This window comes from Muscardinus avellanarius (assembly GCF_963383645.1).
Source record: "Muscardinus avellanarius genome assembly, chromosome: 17".
In the NCBI taxonomy this organism is placed as follows: Eukaryota; Metazoa; Chordata; class Mammalia; order Rodentia; family Gliridae; genus Muscardinus; species Muscardinus avellanarius.
The window spans coordinates 45,666,685-45,686,756 of NC_137803.1; positions in this window are offsets into that span (position 1 = coordinate 45,666,685).

Sequence of the window (20,072 nt, forward strand, 5' to 3'; positions counted from 1 at the left end):
GAGATCCACTCCAAAGTAGCCTGAGCATGTGATGGTCCTCGGAGGACTCAGCTTGCTACTGATGCCATCACAGGCTGCCAGCTCAAACCACAAGACCCACCATGGTAGTCCCAAGAAATTCAGAAAAAAATCCAAGAGTATGAAAGTAGCCATCGAGCTCCAAAATATTAAGCAGCGAGCTGCACCAGAGTACTGAGCAGCACTGTTTGTTCACCAGAGGCAGCGGCACAGGGAGACCTCCAGGAACCCAGAACCAGACCTGGTAATCATGTGAACACAGAGAAGCCATAAAATTCAGCAGAGCAGCCAGCTCTCTATAGCCCCAGACAGGGCAGCCAGGTCACAGAGTGGGCCAAGAAGAGCCAGCGTGCACTCAGTGTGTGCCACCAGACACTGTGATAATCCTGTGTACCCATTGTGTGTTGTGGAACCAGGTGGCCTAATATAATTAGAACCTCTGTCCAGAGACACAAGAAATGTGCTTAAGGCATAATACCTGAATAGGGCCACAAGGGGTCATTCCAAGACTACAATGGATGCCCTCTGTACCTGGGCAGGGAAGCACTGGCTGCAGAAGTGTGGACTACAGGCTTTAATTACACAGAACCTTGGACTTTTATAGATCTCACTAACAGTGACTCCTGGTGCCCTGATACTTAAACATAAAGTAATCTGAGGTGAGATAGGGGCCCAAAATCTCAGAGAGTGGATTCAGAAGATGACAATAGGGTACAGAGCAAATAACAGATATTGAAATGTACTTCAGAAGCTACCCCAGTGATCAGACATTCAGATATATGGGCCTCCCACATATATCAAAATTATTAGAACTGCATTTTTTAAATTTTGTTTTGTTTTGTTCTTTTTTGGGGGGGAGATATAATTTTTCCCTTCATTTGGGTTTCTTGTTTGTTTAGTTGTTTCACTTTGTTGTCTCACATACTTGCTAGTTTTTTATTTTATTTTATTTCTGTCCTGTTTTCTTGTTCTTAATCCTTTTTGTCTCTTCTGTTTGTCTATTGTATAATAGTTATCCTTTTTGATGTATAATAGTTATCCTTTTATTTGTTTTGGTGTTTATTCATGTTTATTTGCTAGTTCCCAACACTTCTTTTACAAACTTCTTCACTCTAGCCTATCTACTATCTTCTCTTAAAATGTTCTCATTTTCCCTTTACTGTATCTCTTTAATACTCAAGTTATTTTATATTTCCATACTTAAATATTCTACTAACTACAAGAATCCTACTATCAAAACTTCTCCTATTCTCAACCAGATACTATCTTATTATATTTAAATTCTTCCTCAATCTATTCATATCCTTTATCTTACCCAACTCCTGCACCCATCACCCCAGCTACCCTATCATCACTCAACCCTCGCCACTAAAAATGTACTGCTTACCCACTAATGCTTCTAAATTCTTAATACTAAGACTGGATTAAACTCAATACCCACAAACAATGGGAATACATCAGAAAAGCATTATTGAGATTCTTGTAAATAGGAGAACAAGGAAAAATGAAGTGTCAATGGAAATCACAAATACTTATCTACAAGAAATGCAAGAAGAGTAATTCTGAATTCTGATCTACAATATGATGAAAGGCTTTAAAAGAAGTCTACAGTAAATGAAATAGAAAATAAAACACATAGAAAAAAAAAAGAAATAACAGGATACCAAACAGAAGAAAGAACACAAAATGACAGGAAGTAAAAATCATATTTCAATGATAATTCTGAACCTCCAAAGGCTCAGCTCACCAATTAAAAGACATAGACTGGCAATGTTAATTAAAAAAAAAAAACATAGCCCAAATATATGCTGTTTGCAAGAAACTCACCTTACAGCCAAGGACATTAAAAGATTTAAAATGAAAGGATGGAAAAAGATATACCATGCTAATGGAGACTAAAATCGGGCAGGAGTAGCAATGCTGATATTCCACAAAACAGACTTTAAGCTAAAACACATCAGAAGTACAAAGCAGGGCACTTGCTTTTTTAAAGGGAAAAATTCACCAAGAAATATAATGATAGTAAATGTTTAAGCCCAAATGTGGGTGCGACTACATTTGTAAAACAAATGCTCCTGGACATCAGATCTCAAATAGACCCACATACTATAATTTTGTGAGACTTCAACACACCTCTAACAACACTGGATCAATTTTCAGGGGAAAAGATGAGTAAAATTTCTTTAGAACTGAAGAAATCTATAAATCAAATGAACCTAATAGACATATACAGAATATTTAAACCAGGAACTACAGAATACCCATTCTTCTCAGCAGCCCATGGAACCTTCTCCAAAATAGATGACATCCTGGGCCAAAAGGAAAGCACCAGAAAATTGAAAATATTTAATATAATTCCTGCACCTTTTCAGACCATAATGAAATGAAAGTAGAAATAAACAACCAAAAGCTCAAAAAAATTTAAATATAATAGAGATTGAATGACAAAATATTGAATAATGAATGGGTAAGCTTAAAAATTAGGGTAAAAATAAAGAATTTTCTGGAAATAAATGAAAATAGAGAAACAACTTACTAAAATCTATGGGACACTTTGAAGGTAATATGAAGAGGAAAGTTTATAGCATTGAGTGCCCACATAAGAAGGAAATAAAATTGCCAAGTACACAACCTAATAACACAACTCAAGGATGTATAAAGACTGAAACAGTCTAATATCAAAGCCAGCAGAAGCAAGGAAATTATTAAAATCAGAGGAGGAATTAATGAAATAGAGAACAAAATCAATTCAAAGAATCAAAAAACAAAAAGCTGGTTCTTAGAAAAGATTAATAAGATTGACACACCCCCGCCCAACCTAACCAAAAGAGAGAATCAACTCAAATTATTAAAATCAAAAATGAAAAGGAGACATTAACACAGTGAGAAAATTCAAAGGATTATCAGAAACTATTTTGGAAATTTATACTCCAATAGACTGGAAACAATTGATAAATTTCTAAGCACATATAACCTACCTAAACTGAACCAAGAAGACAGAGCAAGCCTAAACCAACTAATATCAAGCAAAGAAATAAAAACAGCAATAAAAATTTGGCCATCAAAGAAAGCCAAGGCCCTGTGGGTTTTTAGCTAAATTCTACAAAACCTTCAGTGAAGAACTAATAACAATGCTTCACAACATGTTCTGGGAAATTGGAAGAGATAGAATTCTCCCAAATTTATTCTACAAGGCCAGTAGCACATTAATCCCCAAACCAAATAAAGATACCTCAAGAATGAAAAATTACACACCACCATTCTTAATGAACATAGATGCAAAACTTCTAAACAAAATACTAGCTATATGCATTTAAAACCATATCAAGAGAATTGTACACCATGACCAAGTTAGTTTTATCCTGGAAAAGCAAGGCTAAATCAACACACGCAAATCAATACATGTTATTCAACACATAAATAGAACTGAGAACAAAAACCACATCATCATACCAATAGATGCTGAAAAATAATTCAACAAAATCCAACACCTATTCATGTTAAAAACACTGCAGAAAACTGGAATAGAAGAAACGTATTTCAACATCATTGAGGCAATATACAACAAACCCAAAGCCAACATCATAATGCATGGAGAAAAACTGCAATTTTTTTTTCTCAAATCAGGAACAAGACAACTATGCCCACTATCACCACTCCTTTTCAATATAGCCCTTGAGACTCTTGCCACAGAAATAAGACAAGAGAAATAAATGAAAGGAATTCAAATAGAAAGAGAAGAATTAAAATTATCCTTATTGCAGATGACATGATCCTCTACTAGAAGACCCAAAGAACTCAACAAAAAGACTTTTGGAGCTGATTAAGCAATTCAGCAATGTTGCAGGATACAAAATCAACCTAAATAAATCACTGGTTTTTCTTTATTCCAACATTGACTCCACAATAAAAAATTAAAGAAAACTATTTCAGTCATTATAACCTCAAAACCAAAAAAAAAAAAATACTTAGGAATAAGCCTAACAAAAGATGTAAAAGTCCTCCACAATGAAAACTATAAAACATGAAAGAAATAAGTTGAAGAAGACCTTGGAAGATGAAAAGATCTTCCTTGCTCATGGATAGGCAGAATAAACATCATCAAGATGGCCATTCTGCCAAAAATGATCTATAGATTCAATGCAGTTTCAATTAAATTACAAGGACATTCTTCATAGACCTAGAAAATTCAATAATTAATTGTATACAGAGAAAGAAAAGATGCGGAATAGCCAAAGCAATTCTCAGCAATAGGAACCATGCAGAAGGCATCACAATCTCAGACTTCAAATTATACTACAGATCAACATTAGTATAAACAGAATGTTAATGGCACAACAACAGGCATACAGAACAGTGGAATGGAGTAGAAGATACAGAAACAAACCCACATACCTACATCCAATTAATCTTTGACAGAGGGTCCATACTCGTATGCTGAAGAAAAGACAGCCTTTTCAACAAATGGTGCAGGGAGAACTGGGTATCCATTTGTAGAAAGATGGAACTAAATACTTAATTCTCCACATGCACAAGAATTAACTCAATATGCATCAAAGACTTAGCAATTAGACGAGAGACTGAAGTTTTTAGAGGAGGCCAGAGGTTCAACACTACAACATATAGGCACAGGCAGTAACTTTCTCAACAAGATCTCCAAAGCTCAGAAAATTAAAGCAAGAATTAACAAGTGCGATGGCATGAAACTAAAAATGTTTTCTAATCAAAGGAAACCATCAAGAACCTAAATAGAAAGGCTACAGAATGGAAGAAGATCTTTAGCAGCTACCACTCTGATAGAGGGCTAATATCCAAAATATATAGTAGCTCAAGTCTCTACACTAGCAAAACAAACAAGAAATTGGCAACTGAACTGAATTAACACTCACGCAAGAAGAGATACAAATGGCCAATAGATACATAAAAGATGTTCAACATCATTAGCCATCAGCGAGATACAAATAAAAACTATGCTGATATTCCACCTAACCCCAATCTGAGTGGCAAGCATAAAGAATTAAAATAACAACAAATGTTGGCAAGGATGTGGGGAAAGAGGAACACTTTTACACTGTTGGTGGGAGTGCAAACTAGTTCAGCTCCTATGGAGATTAGTATGGAGATTCCTTAGAAAACTGGGAATAGAATTATATGATCCAGCTCTACCACTTCTGGTTATTTTTCCAAAGGGATTGAAAACAGAGAATTACACTAACATATGCATAACTATGTTCTTAGCAGCACAATTCATAAGAGCCAAAACATGAAACCAAACCAGGTCTCCATTAACAGAAAGAATGGATTGCAAAATTATGGAAAGTACACAATGGAATTCTATTCTGCTATCAAGAAGGATAAAATCATGACATTCACAAGAGAAGACAGAAAGATTTGGAAAATGTTAAGTGAGAACCAAGCACAGAAAGAGAATGGACATATGTTTTATTTAATATGCCCAAACTAGGGGAAAAAAGGGGATACCAGAGGGACTCCAGATAATGAAGGGGAAATCTCAGCAAAGCTAGAGTGAAAGCATAGGAGAGGAAGAAGGCTGAGGTTAATTAATGGAGGAGTTACATTCAAATATGTGTAAAAGTCTGAATATAGCATGATTAACCTCACACTCATTGTTGGAAATGGGGGAAGGGTGAATGTGGGTGAAAAGGCAACAAGCACAATTTAAATGTATGTCATTTTCAATAAAAAATAAAGTTTACATAAAAAGAATATCATGTAAAACATTTTGAGCTGGTGTGGTGGTGAACACTTGTAATCTTAGTATTTAGTGGAGGTGGCTTTCACAGGAGGATTGTGGGTTTAGAGACAGCCTGAGCTACTTAGTGAAATCCTTTGAAACTTGGTGAGTCCCTGTTTCAAAATGAGATAATAAAAAATAGGTTATGAAGGTGAATCTCAATCTTAGAGGCATAATTACCTGGGTTTAATCTCCATTGTTGAAAAAAACTATAGGAAAGAAATAAAGAAAGGGAGTTTTGAGGCTAAAACAGTTGAGTGCAAAATTGACCTTCACCCTTGCTCTGATTCAAGACAATATATATATTTATTTGGAAATTCTGCATAATATAATTTATGTATATGAAATGAGAAAAGACAGGTGGGCATGGTTGGGCATGCCTGTAATCCTATTATTTGGGAGGCTGAGACAGGAGAATCAGGTTCAAAAATCTTGTTTCAAAATTAAAAATAAAATAGGCCTGGGCATGTAGCTCAGAGCCAGAGTGTTCCTGAGTTCAAACCCCAGAATGGAACAGAATAAAACAGAAATAAAAAAAAGAAGTGAAGTGGGCAAGGTGGTTCATGCTTGTAGTACCAGCATTTAGGAGGCTGTGATTGGAGGATCATGGTTGTGGACAGCCTCAGCTACTAAAATCCTCCTTAAAGTATGCTGTTTGTGACCTTCTAGGTCTCACTTTCTTATCTTTGTTGCCATGCCAACAGCATGTCTGACCCAAAAGCACTCAGGGGCATCACCTGCTGTCTTCCTGACTCATCTTATCTTTGTTCCTATAATAACAGCATTCTTGTAGGCATCTTGCAACAGAAGCATGAGGCAGCACAATAATCTACCTGTAACTAGGTCATTCCTCCCTCTCTTATTAATTTGCATACACCTATAGGCAAGGAAATGAGGGTGTTGATATTGATCCAACTATTTTATTTTTATTGGAAGAGAACTGCAAGGGACCCCTTGGGGGATCATGCAAGCAATTTGTTCTGGAGAGGGGTTAAACCAGTGGATGTCCAAAGGAGATGCCACAACCATCCAGGGGGCTCTGGCAGACTTGTGGAGTAACTGTAAGATTTGTTCAGAGGTAAGGAAGTTGATGAGGAAAATATGCAACTCCCAAGATAAATCTATAAGAAACCTAGAGAATTGTTGAAAGAGGGACATTAGTTCTTCTTCCTCTGTTATGAGAATGAGTTGATGCCATTTTCCAAATGTTTGGTAAATTTTACCCATAAGGATCTTGGAGAGAAAGAATTAGATAAGAACATATGAATAAATTTAAACAGTAAAGGACCCTCTCATTTTATTTTGAGGGTAGCTTGATTTTAGCCTTTGTGTTTTAACATTTGGGAAACACAAATTTAACATCACAATTACATCAATGTTAACTTTTATTTTAAAGTAAATTTTAGAATACAGGGCCAGTAAGATGTCTATAGAAAAAAATAGTAGAAAACACAGAAAATTATAAACAAACTAAAATTATGTATTCAAAACAGTGGCCTTGGCTTTAAAGAGTTTAGCTTTTTTTTCAGATGTTCACATTTTATCAAGGACTGACTAAAATAACAAACCTCTAAAAGAATCTTGAACAGTTCTGGCAGCAAAAGAGAGAAAAAGAAAAGCTTAGGGTTATTCTTTCCTTTTTTCTTTGTGGTTTTTCTGGAGGGATGAGACAAAAAGGGGGAGTCTCATTTTATTTTATTTTTATTTTATTTTATTTTTTTTTATTGGTGCATTATATTCATACAACTTATTGGGGTAAAAAACTTGTGTGTACAAACATGTACTCATCACTGACTTAACCCCTACCCAAATCCCACCCCATTCCCTCCCCATCCCTCCCTCCCTTGCTTGGCTTAGTGATTGACTTCGATATGTTTAAGTACATTGTGAGCTTTAGAGATTTTCCTCTTCCCCCCTCATTTTTCCTCCTTTAGGTTGTCTTTTTTGCTCCTCTTTTCTCCCTAACTCTCACATATTAGGGAAAGCATCTGATTTCTTATTTTTTGTGCCTGACTAATCTCACTTAGCATAATGTCCTCCAGTTCCATCCATTTCCCTGAAAATGATGTAATTGAGTTTTTTTTTTTTTTTTTGATGGCTGAGTAAAATTTCATTGTGTACATATCCCACAGTTTTGTAATCCATTCATCTGTTGATGGACATCTTGGCTGGTTCCATAGTTTGGCTATGGTGAATTGTGCAGCTATGAACATAGATACACATGCATTAGTTTGGTAGTTTGGTAGTTTGGTTTCTTTTCTTTTGGGTAGATACCCAACAGTGGTATTGCTGGATCAAATGGTAGATTTGTTCCCATTCTTCTGAGGATTTTCCATATTGTTTTCCAAAGTGGTTGCACTAATTTGCAATCCAACCAACAATGTCTTAGAGTTCCCACTTCTCCACATCCTCGCCAGCATCTGTTGTTGTTTGTGTTTTGAATAATGGCCATTCTAGTTGGAGTTAGGTGAAATCTCAGGGTAGTTTTGATTTGCATCTCTCTGATTGTCAGTGATGTTGAGCATTTTTTCATGCATTTATTGGCCATTTGAATTTCTTCTTTTGTGAAGTGTCTATTTAGTTCATTTGCCCATTTTGTTATTGGATGCTTTGTTTTCTTAGTGTTGAGTTTCTTGAGTTCTCTGTATATTCTAGATATTAGTCCTCTATCAGTGGTGTAAGTGGCAAAAATCTTCTCCCATTCTGTTGGCTCTCGATTGAGATTCTTGATAGTTTCCTTTGCTGAACAGAAGCTCTTCAGTTTCATGCAATCCCATGTATTGATTCTCCTTTTAATTTGTTGTGCCTTTGGGGTCTTGTTGAGGAAATGTTTGTCTATGCCTATGTGTTGTAGTGTTGGATCTATGCCCTCGTCAAGGAGCTTCAAAGTCTCTGGTTTAATTTCAAAGTCTTTGATCCATCGTGAGTTGACTTTTGTACAGGGTGAAAAAGTGGGATTAACATCCAGTTTTCTACATATGGTTAACCAGTTTTGCCAACACCATTTGTTGAAGAGGCTATCTTTTTTCCAGTGTATGTTTTTGGCATCTTTGTCAAAAATCAATTGGCTGAAAGTGTGTGGACTTGTTTCTGGGTCTTCTATTCTGCTTCCTTGGTCTATATATCTGTTCTTTTACCAGTACCATGATGTTTTTATTACAATGGCTTTGTAGTATAGTTTAAAGTCAGGTATTGTGATTCCTCTTGCGTGGTTTTTGTTGCTGAAAACTACCTTGGCTATTCTGGGCTTTTTGTTATTCCAGATAAATTTAAGGAATGATTTTTCTATGTCTGTGAGGAATGATCTTGGAAGTTTAATGGGCATTGCATTAAATCTGTAGATCATTTTCGGGAGGATGGCCATTTTAATGATATTTATTCTGCCAATCCATGAACATGGAAGGTCTTTCCATCTTCTAAGATCTTCGATTTCTTTATTCAGTGTTTTATAATTTTCTTTGTAGAGATCTTTTACCTTCTTGGTCAAGTTTATTCCTAGGTATTTTATTTTTTTGTGGGAGATCCTGAGTGGACGTGTTTTCTGAATTTCTTTTTCAGTGGATTTATGGTTGGTGTACAGGAAAGCTTCTGATTTTTTAAGATTGATTTTGTATCCAGATACTGTGCTGAATTTGTTGATCAGTTCTATAAGCCTTTTGGTTGAGTTTGTTGGGTTTTCTAAATATAGTATCATGTCATCTGCAAATAGTGAAAGCTTGAGTTCTTCTTTTCCTATTTGTACTCCTTTGATTTCCTTTTCTTGCCTTATTGCTCTGGCTAGAGTCTCTAGTACTATATTGAAGAGAAGTGGTGATAGTGGACATCCTTGTCTCGTTCCAGTTTTTAGGGGGAATTCTTGAAGTTTTTCCCCATTTAATATGATGTTGGCAGTGGGCTTGTTGTAGATTGTCTTAATAATGTTGAGATATGTTACTTCTATTCCAATTCTCTGCAGTGTTTTTATCATAAATGGATGTTAAATATTATCAAATGCTTTTTCAGCATCTATTGAGATGATTGTGTGGTTTTTGTCTTTGATTCTGTTTATATGATGAATTACATGGATTGATTTTCGTATATTGAACCAGCCTTGCATCCCTGGGATGAACCCTACCTGGTCATGGTGAATGATTTTCTTGATGTGGTTTTGAATGCGTGTTGCTAGTATTTTGTTTAATAGTTTTGCATCCAAGTTCATCAGAGATATAGGCCTGTAGTTTTCCTTCCTTGAACTGTCTTTATTCGGTTTGGGTATTAGTGTGATGTTAGCTTCATAGAATGTATTTGGGAGAGTCCCGGTTTTTTCTATTTCCCGAAATAGTTTGAGTAGAATTGGGATTAGTTCTCCTATAAAGGTTTTATAGAATTCACTTGGGAAACCATCTGGTCCTGGGCTTTTCTTTGATGGTAAGCTCTTTATTGCTGTTTCAATCTCTTTGTTTGTTATTGGTTGGTTTAAATGTTCTATATCTTCTTGACTCAGTTTAGGAAGGTTGTATTTATCTAGGAAGTTGTCGATTTCCTCCAGATTTTCCATTTTGTTGGAGTATAGTTCTTCAAAGTAGTTTCTGATAATCCTCTGGATTTCTACGCTGTAAGTAGTAATGTCTCCTTTTTCATCCCTTATCTTCATAATTTGGGTTGACTCTCTCTTTTTTTAATTAGGTTGGCTAGTGGTTTATCAATCTTGTTAATTTTTTCAAGAAACCAGCTTTTGGTTTTGTTGATTTTCTGTATTTTTTTTATTCTTTATTTCGTTAATTTCTGCTCTAATTTTAATAATTTCCCATCTTCTGCTGGCTTTGGGGTTCAATTGTTCCTGCTTTTCAAGGGCTTTGAGGTGTGTCATTAGGCTATTTATTTGAAGATTTTCTGTTTTCCTTATGTGAGCACTCAGTGCTATAAATTTTCCTCTTAATACTGCCTTCAAAGTGTCCCAGAGGTTTTGATATGTTGTTTCTTTATTTTCATTTGTTTCTAGAAATTTCTTGATTTCACCTCTTACATCTTCTATGACCCATTCTTCATTTAGAAGTGTGGTGTTCAGTCTCCACATGTTTATGTTGTTTCTCTGGGTCTTCTTATAGTTGATTTCTAGTTTCATTCTATTATGGTCTGAAATGACACAGGGAAGTATGTAACATTTTTTAAATTTGCTAGTGCTCATTTTGTGTCCCAGGATGTGATCTATTTTGGAGAAGGTTCCATGAGCAGCTGAGAAAAATGTGAACTCTGCTGTAGTTGGGTGAAATATTCTATATGTGTCCAACAGGTCCATTTGGTTAATGGTGTTCTTTAGTTCTGAGCCATCTTTACTGACCCTTTGTCTGGAAGATCAGTCTAGTATTGTGAGAGGTGTGTTGAAGTCTCCCAGTATTATTGTGTTGGGATTTATGTGTGACTTCATGTCACAAAGAGTTTGGTTTATGAAAGTAGCTGCCCCTATGTTTGGAGCATAGATGTTGATTATTGTTATTTCCTCTTGCTGGACTATTCCTTTTACCAGTAAAATGTGACCTTCTTTGTCTCTTCTAATAAGTTTGAGTTGGTTTGAAGTCTAACTTGTCTGATATCATAATTGCTACTTCTGCTTGTCTTCGAGTACCATTAGCATGGATTACCTTGCTCCAGCCCTTTACCTTGAGTTTGTTCCTATCTTTACTTGTAAGGTGTGTTTCTTGTAAGCAGCAGATGGATGGATTCTGGCTTTTAATCCATTTTGCCACTTTATGTCTTTTTATTTGGGAGTTGAGGCCGTTTACATTCAGTGTGATTATAGAGAGATAATTTTTAATTCCCAACATGTTAAGATCTTATTTCTGTTTGAGATACTGTTTATTCTTCTTTGCTTAGTTGTCTGCTGGATGGGAATTCTTGTTTCTTTGGTTCTGGCGTGTATTACCCATTTCCTCTTTGCAGTTAATCTCCTTGAGTATTTTCGCTAGCTCTGGTTTTGAAGACATTAATTCCTTCAGTTGCTGTTTGTCATGGAAGCTTCTTATTTTCCCATCTAATTTGATGGATAGTTTTGCTGGGTAGGAAATTTTTGGCTGGAAGTTGTTTTCTTTCAGAGTTTGTAATATGTTACTCCAAGCCCTTCTGGCTTTCATAACTTGGTTTGGGAAGTCTGGAGTGATTCTAATTGGTTTGCCTCTGTATGTCACGTGACCTTTTGTTTTTGTTGCCTTTAAGATTCTCTCCTTGGCTTCCACATTAGTCATTTTGACAATTATGTGGCATGGGGATCCTCTTCTCCGATCCTGTCTAAAGGGAATTCCATAAGTTTCCTGGACCTGTGTATCGACCTCTTGCTCTATGTTTAGAAAATTTTCTGCTATTACTTCCTTGAAAAGATTGTTGATCCCTTTGGTTTCACCTTCTTTTTCCTCCTCTATTCCAATTATTCTTAGGTGAGCTCTCTTGAAATGGGCCCATATTTTTTCAATGTCAGATTCCTGCTGTCAGGTTTTTTTTTTTCTAAATTAGAAACTATGTGTTCATTTTTAGAATGATCATCTTCAAGAAGCGAGATTCTATTCTCCATGTGGTCTAATCTGTTGTTTATACTTTGAATTGAGGCCTTTACTTCATTAATTGCATCCTTTATCTCTTTTTGACTCTCTCTAAATTCTTTTCGAAAGTCCTCTATTATTTCTAAAGTTATTTTCCTAATTTGATCTTCCGGCCCTTTGGAGCTTTAGATGTTCCCTGCACCGACAAAACTGCTGACTGCCGCCTGGATGTTCAGCTCCTGCTCACCTCGGCTCGCTGTCCACCCCTCCTCTCAGGCGCCTGGTGGCTGGTTGAGTGGGTTGGTCTAGGGCCGTCCAGTGAACTCGCCACTGCCGCCAGCAGTTAGATGCTGCTTCTGCAACCTAGGCCGCGAGGCCAGAGTACCTCCTCTCTGGATTTGAGCTCTGTTTTGAGTCTCCCTCCTCTCTGGAGCCCGGTGCTGCTAGGGGAGATGTAGGCTGCGCCACTTCGGCAGCTCTGCACCGCGGCTCTGGCTGCTCTGCAACACGGGTCTGGCCACTCCGGCCGCTCCAGCCGTTCCACGACGCAGCTCTGGCTGCTCCGGCTGTTCTGACCGCTCCGCTCCAGCTGCTCTGGCCACTCTGCTCGGCTGCTCTGGCTGCTCTGCTCAGCTGTTCTGGCCGCTCCTCTCCGGCTGCTCCAGCCGCTCTGCTCTGCACCTCCGGCCACTCTGCGCCGCTGCTCCAGCCAATCCGCGCTGCGGCTCTGGCTGCTCTGGCTGTTCTGGCCACTCTGGCCACTCCAGCCACTCCAGCCGTTCCACGACACGGCTCTGGCTGCTCAGGCTGCTCCGCTCCGCAGCTCCCCCAATCCACGCTGCGGCTCTGGCCGCTCCAGCTGCTCTGGCCACTCAGCAACACACGGGCGCGGCACTTCAGGCTGTTTTTTTTCCGGTGTCTTGTTTTTCCAGCCCTTTTTCTCTGTCCCTTGTATTTACCATTTTTATTTCTTTGCTGGTGGTGTTTTCTGGCTCTGAAAGGCGCTGGTTTTGTGGTAGTAGAGTTGGATTGTTAGCGGGACTTGTAAGTGCCACTTTCCTCCGTCGCCATCTTCCCAGAAGTCACGCTCATTCTTTTTTCGGGAGTCTCATTTTAAATAGGACTAAGTATAAGGCTTATACCCAAGTTAGCTTGGTTATTTGACTCTTCACAACAGTGAAACTTCAGTCTCTGACATGACTAAAAAGGATTTAAAAAAGTGGAGGTCACCCCAGGGGTAAGCTATGTCTTGAGCAAAGAAGTATTCAAGGAGCTGGCCTTATATCCCCTAGTCTTTTTACAAGAGATTCTTTGACCAGAAGAGAAAGGCAGCATGAAGAATATGGCATCCTTTCCCATGATGGAACAGAAAGACAGTGATCCCTACTTTACTCTGCACAAGGCTCTTTGAGTTTTAACCAAGGTAGTGGGAGCTGGTAGATGTGGTCCTAAATCATGAGTGACTGGCCTAAGGATACTAGATTCCTTTGGATATATGGTTACTTGGACTTCAGTTGTGCTCTTTACACCATAGGCAGGGTTTTATAGGGTAATATGGTCTCCTCACTGAGTAAATTCATGCTTGAAATGTTCTGGCTTTCTACATCTAAAGAAGACCTGAGCCTGGGCTCCTATAGGAGTGGTACCCATAAGCACAACATCCAGAGTTTTTCATAGTATTTCTTCTTCTGTTTTTTCTTTTCCAAGTCCTTGTTATAAAATTTAACTTTATCCCTTCCAATTCCTTCTAGTATGCTATATAACTAATTGTTACTCATGTCCTCAGCTCCATGATAAACGTGCTCCCTCTACAAGGATTTGGTTTAGAAGTAGCTGTGTGTCCCTCTAAGTGAGGTCATATAAGGAAGTTAATGATTTAAAAGCCTCTACATATTGGTTACGGCTGGTTGTATAACTACCTATATCTTTTCAGATGTTTTTAATCTTACCCATAAGAAATGTTTGTGAGTAATCTTGGAACTATAGCCTTCTCTTACTACCACAATAAGAGGAAACATTCCCATGGGTGTCAGAAGAGGCTTCTTAGATGTTGTATCTCTTATAGTGCTTATCATCTTATTTTGATGGTGTCAAAAGCTGGGACCTTATTTATAAAAGAGAAGATGCATTTGTACCACTGTCAAAAATTCCTTATTGACCTCCATGTTGGGCATCAATGTTATGGAGTGGGATACCCACCATCCATAGGTTCTTTTTCTTATTCCAATAAAGAAATAGAGTGAGAAAACATTGTGAAGTTAAAGTAAAATTTATTATAAATAAAAGACATCACTATACTCTAAAGAGCAATATGGTAGAGTGTTCCTAGAGAGACACTTTCCCTCCTCTTCCTGACTGCAAGTCTTATATTTAGTTTATGCTGTGGTATCTTTATAAAGACAGGCTATTCTCTTCTGTTCTGACATAACTAAACAAAAGATTATAAGTCAGGGTATAGCTTAGTCATCAATTGGGGGAGACATGGTGTTTTTTTAACCCCCTTTAAATGTTTTGTCTATAACCTTCTAAATCTCAGTCTTACCTTTGTTGTCTACCTGACCCAGCTTATCTTTATTGCTATGGTAACAGCCCCCTTGCAGGCAGCCTGCAGCAGAAGAATAAGGCAGCACAGAAATCTACCTGTAACCAGGTCAAAAATACTCCAACCAATAAAGTAAATATTTTATCAAACTTATTTATTGTAACACTTTATAATGTCAAATAATAGCACCTACAATAAGTGTAACAATTTATAAATCAGTCTTACCAACAAATCAAGATTATGGCTTAAGAATATGGTTTTGTTAATAACTACTACAAGTTATTTAAAGTCTCTGTATCTCTTTTCTTTTTATACTTTTATTGGTGCATTATAGTCTCACATAATAATGTAGTTCATAGTGATGGTGACATACATGTACACAGCAATTGTTGAAGTTTTCTCTAGCTCACTCCCCACTTTTCCATTCTCCATACAGATTTTTGAGATTGGCATTGTATTCTCACATACCTGCATAATGCAAATAGAAGTGTTACCTTCATTACTTTTTTCTACTGCCCCCACACCCCAAGAACACTCTTTGCTTGACTGGAGTCTCTTCTTTATTTGAACTACTTCTGGTATTCTGATTACTCTTTAGATTCCACATATAAGAGAAAACAAATGATTCTTCACTACCTATGAATGGCTAATCTCACTTAACATCATGTTATTACAGTTCATCCTTATTTTGCAAATTACATAATTTATTCTTCTTTATTGGTGAGTAGAATTATATTGTGTGAATATTCTATTAATTTTGTAATCATTCATCTGTTGATGAAAATCTAGGTTGATTCCATAATATGGGTATTGTGAATAGACACTTCACAAAAAGGAAATACAAATTGCTAATAAATACACAAAAAATGTTCAACATCATTAGCAATTACAAAGATGCAAATAAAAACTACACTGAAATTCTATCTAACTCCAATGAAAATGGCAATCATTAATAAAGTACTCTTCACTTACACCCTTTCTAACTTGGAACTTGTGGCTAAATAAAACATTGAATAATGTCATTTAGGATTGCTTTTTTAGGTATGTGACTGATAAAAATGATTTTTACATAATAAAATATGATGCATGTGCTCACTTTGGCAGTACATATACTAAAATTGGAACAATACAGAGAAGATTAGCATGACTCCTGTGCAAGGATGACATGCAAATTCATAGAGTTTCATATTTTAAAAAATATATGATACATACTAATTGGCTTTACTGAATATATTACAACTATTTAATTTATTGCATCAACTTTCTATTAAATAAAATGTGACTTCCAACTACTGATATTACATAAACATAAGAAATAGAATAACTTTATGACTAGATTATCAGGCAAAATTTGAACTTACTTAGTATAAACTCATTTTTATCAGTCACACGCCTAAAAAAGGCACCATAAATGCCATTATTAAATGTTTTATTTAGCCACAAGTTCCGAGTTAACAAGGATATAAGTGGAAAATGCTTTATTAGTGACCAAGTAACTCAATATATGACTATGTAATTAGTTGTAATTTATTATTAATTATCATTGAAGATAGTTAAAGTATGCTCTTATCAGTCTACTCATTAGAAAATAAAGCCTGTATAATAATAAAATCATTTCTAAACACTTTTCTTCTATATTCTAAATATAAAAATATATTTGGACTGTATCTCATTTTATGTTTTTATAAGTAAAGTGACTTCCATTAGGTCTTGCTACTTAAAATGTAAATATATGGATATAAATAGACTAAAAAGTATATATGATCATAAAACAAAAGAAAATGGGGAGTTCATTCACAAAAATAAACTGAAATTATTTATTGTGTTTCTAAAAATTATAAAAATCAAATATTAGTAAGGCTTGGTAGCTGGTACTTGTAGTTACAATTATTGAGAGGTGTAGACAGGAGGATCCCAGGTTTCTGACCCTCCTCAGCAACTTAGTGAGGTCCTTTCCAACTTATTAAAATCTTATTTCAAAATAAAATATAAATAAAATATAATTAGGCTGGGTCGTAGCCTAAATGTAGAATTTCCCTAGGTTCAATTCTCAGTAACACACACACACACACACACACACACACCCCACATGCACACACACATACACATATATTCTCATTAGTAAACTTAATAGAATTATTTTCAAATATAATAAAATTAAAAGTAATTCGTTAAGATTATTTATATAACAAAATAAATCTAACTACAAATAAAAATTTAAAAAACTAAAATAAAAATCTGGAAATTCTACATAAAACATGAATTTCAATATATTATTTAAAAAGAAAAGGAGAAGCTAATCATACTATGTCCATATACTTATTGGCAGGACACAAATAGGTGAACTAGAGACCAATAGACATATGCTTTCCTATCCTCTAAATATTCCACAATTTCTCATGAACTTATACCTGGCTCTCTCCTTATTTAAATTTTTTTTTAATTTTTTGCGGGTCTGGGGACAGAACCCAAGGGCATATGACCTCCGAGCTACATCTCCTGCCCTATTTTTTTATTCTTTATTTTGAAACCGGGTCTTACTGAGTTACACAGGGGCTCACTAAGTAGCTGAGGCTGTCCGCGGAACGCGATCCTCCAGGTCTCAGCCTCCCAAATGCTGGGATTACAAGTGTGCACCACCATGCCCAGCTTACCTGGCTCTCTTAAATAATGTATGTTACCTCTCGTTCCCCAGTAGAAATTTGTGTTTTATTACCATCATGTGAAAGTTTGAAGGCATAATTTACAGTGATATTAGTAGATTTTTTATATTAGTGTAGAATTTCTGTAAACCTCCCTGTATGGTGTACTCCCTGAATGGGGGTACACCAAAAGTATTACATCACTTACAATACACAAAAGTACTACACAAATACACAAAAGCAATACATTCAAAATACAAACCTACATATTCACAAATCACCAAAGCACTACTCAAAGTTTTATGCACTCTTTGTCATGAGGATACATAAGCCTTGATCCTTGAAGATGACCCCATAATATATGGAAAAGAACCCAAAACAGGTTACTTCCGATGAAAATTGATTCCATTAAAAAAAATTAGCTGGGCATGGTTGCACACACCTAAATCCCAATATTCAAGAAGCTGGGAAAGGAAGATTACACGTTTGAAGCCAGCCTCACCAATGTAGCAAAACCCTCAGCAATGTAGGCAGACTACTTCAAAATAAAAAATAAATCATTCTGGGGGTATGACTCAAAGGCAGAACACCCCTAGTACCAAAAAGGGGAAGCAAACACTGATTACACTCACAAAAAACATATCATTTAATGAAAGTAATATTCATTTATTTAAAATTCCAAGGAATCAAAACAAATATTTTTCATGATTTCAAGTGGGAGTTACCTGTTTATATGGTACACACTGCCATTTTAGTGGAGTCTAATTAGACTATTTCTTATATAAATAATATTCTGCAAGTTGCTCAATTTGTTTTTCTGGTCCAACACAATAAACAAATTGTTGATTTAGGAACAAATATAAAAAAATTAGCATATAGTAAGCAGTGCCTCTCCACACTTACAGAAAACCCTAGGAAGAAGACAAATTTCCAGTAAATATGTGTTGATAAATCTTTCACAGTTTATCTTGGAAGACAAGACCAAATTATATTAATTGCCACATCTATACCATTGAAGTTTTCATAGGGAATTTCTTCACTTTTGTTGATAACTTTATTTTATATGTCAATTCTTGTTCAATGGCAGCAAGTTTAAAGCTGTTGAGGGGGGCAAAGAGAAAATGTATGCCTTTTCCAATATGATCCACATTTTAAAATATCTCATGGAAATACTGAAAATTCTTTGGCAAACATGTATGTTAAAAAAAAATTAGCTGGGCATAGTGGTGCACACTTGTAATCTCAATATTTGGGAGGCTGAGACCAGAGGATGATGGTTCACAGACAGCCTCAACTAATTAGTGAGGCCCTCTGCAACTCAGTGAGACCCTGTTTCAAAATAAAGAATAAAAAATTGGGCAGGGGGTGTAGCTTGGAGATCAAATGCCTGTGGGTTTCATCCATCCTCAGACTCACATAATAATAAAAAAAAAACTAAAAAATTAAAATATGTTTATTTTAAAGTATAAAAATAAAATAAATATAAAACGCTATTATTTAGAGATTCCTCTGTGTTATATCTGCAATAAAGTATATAATCTTCTGCATTTTGTGAGTGGCTAAATATCATGTTGAAAACTTGACATGACTTTGTATGAAAAATGGCTAGATTTTATAGTATTATACTTTGTAAAAATTGTCAAACACACATGTCAGGACTTCCACTTTTTTTTCTCCAGAGAGCTGATTGCTAAACATGTACTAACCTTCCACTGTGTATGTAAGAATTTATAATAAGCTTGGTAATTGAGTAATTAAGTGCCACAGGTGCAAAAACTTCAGTGTAAAACAAATAAACTAACACCTGAGAAACTATAAAAATTCAATAAACAAAAACAAATGAATAATTGATATATTTCACTATAAATATAAAATTATAGACAAAATTTATTATTTTAGGTGGTATAGAACTCAAACCATAACATGTATAGCCTAATAAAAATTCCAATACAGAAAACATGTAAGCTAGCCAAAGAAGATTTGCAAGATTGAAAATTAGTGCAAACACTTTGGAAAACAGTATGAAGGATCCTCAAAAGAATGAGAACAAATATGCTATACGATCCAGCAATACTATTCTGAGTGAATCAAACTACAAAACTATTGCATGTATATCCATGTTTGTAGCTGCACAATTCACAATTGTAAAACAAAGGAACCAGCCAAGATTAATCAACAGATGAATGGATTACAAAATTATGTACACAATGAAATTTTACTCAGCTATAAAGAAAAATACATTTACATAATTTACAGGAAAATGGATGAAACTGGAGGACATAATGCTAAGTGAGATTAGTCAGTCACAAAAAGTAAGAAATCAGATGCTTTCCCAAATATGCAGAAACTAGAGAGAAAATGGATCATAGGGGGAACTATAGGTGAAAAAGGAGAAATTATAGCAGAGCAAATAAGGTAAGGGCTAGTTAGGTAAGGGATAGTTGAGTGATGTGTGCATGTATGCCTTTACATTGTACTTCATTAAAACGTATGATGACAATGAACCAAAAAAAATAAAGGCAACAAGATATTCAATAAATATTTGGCTCTATTTTTCTTTTACAATAAAACATAAAATCATAATATATTAAAATGAAAACAGC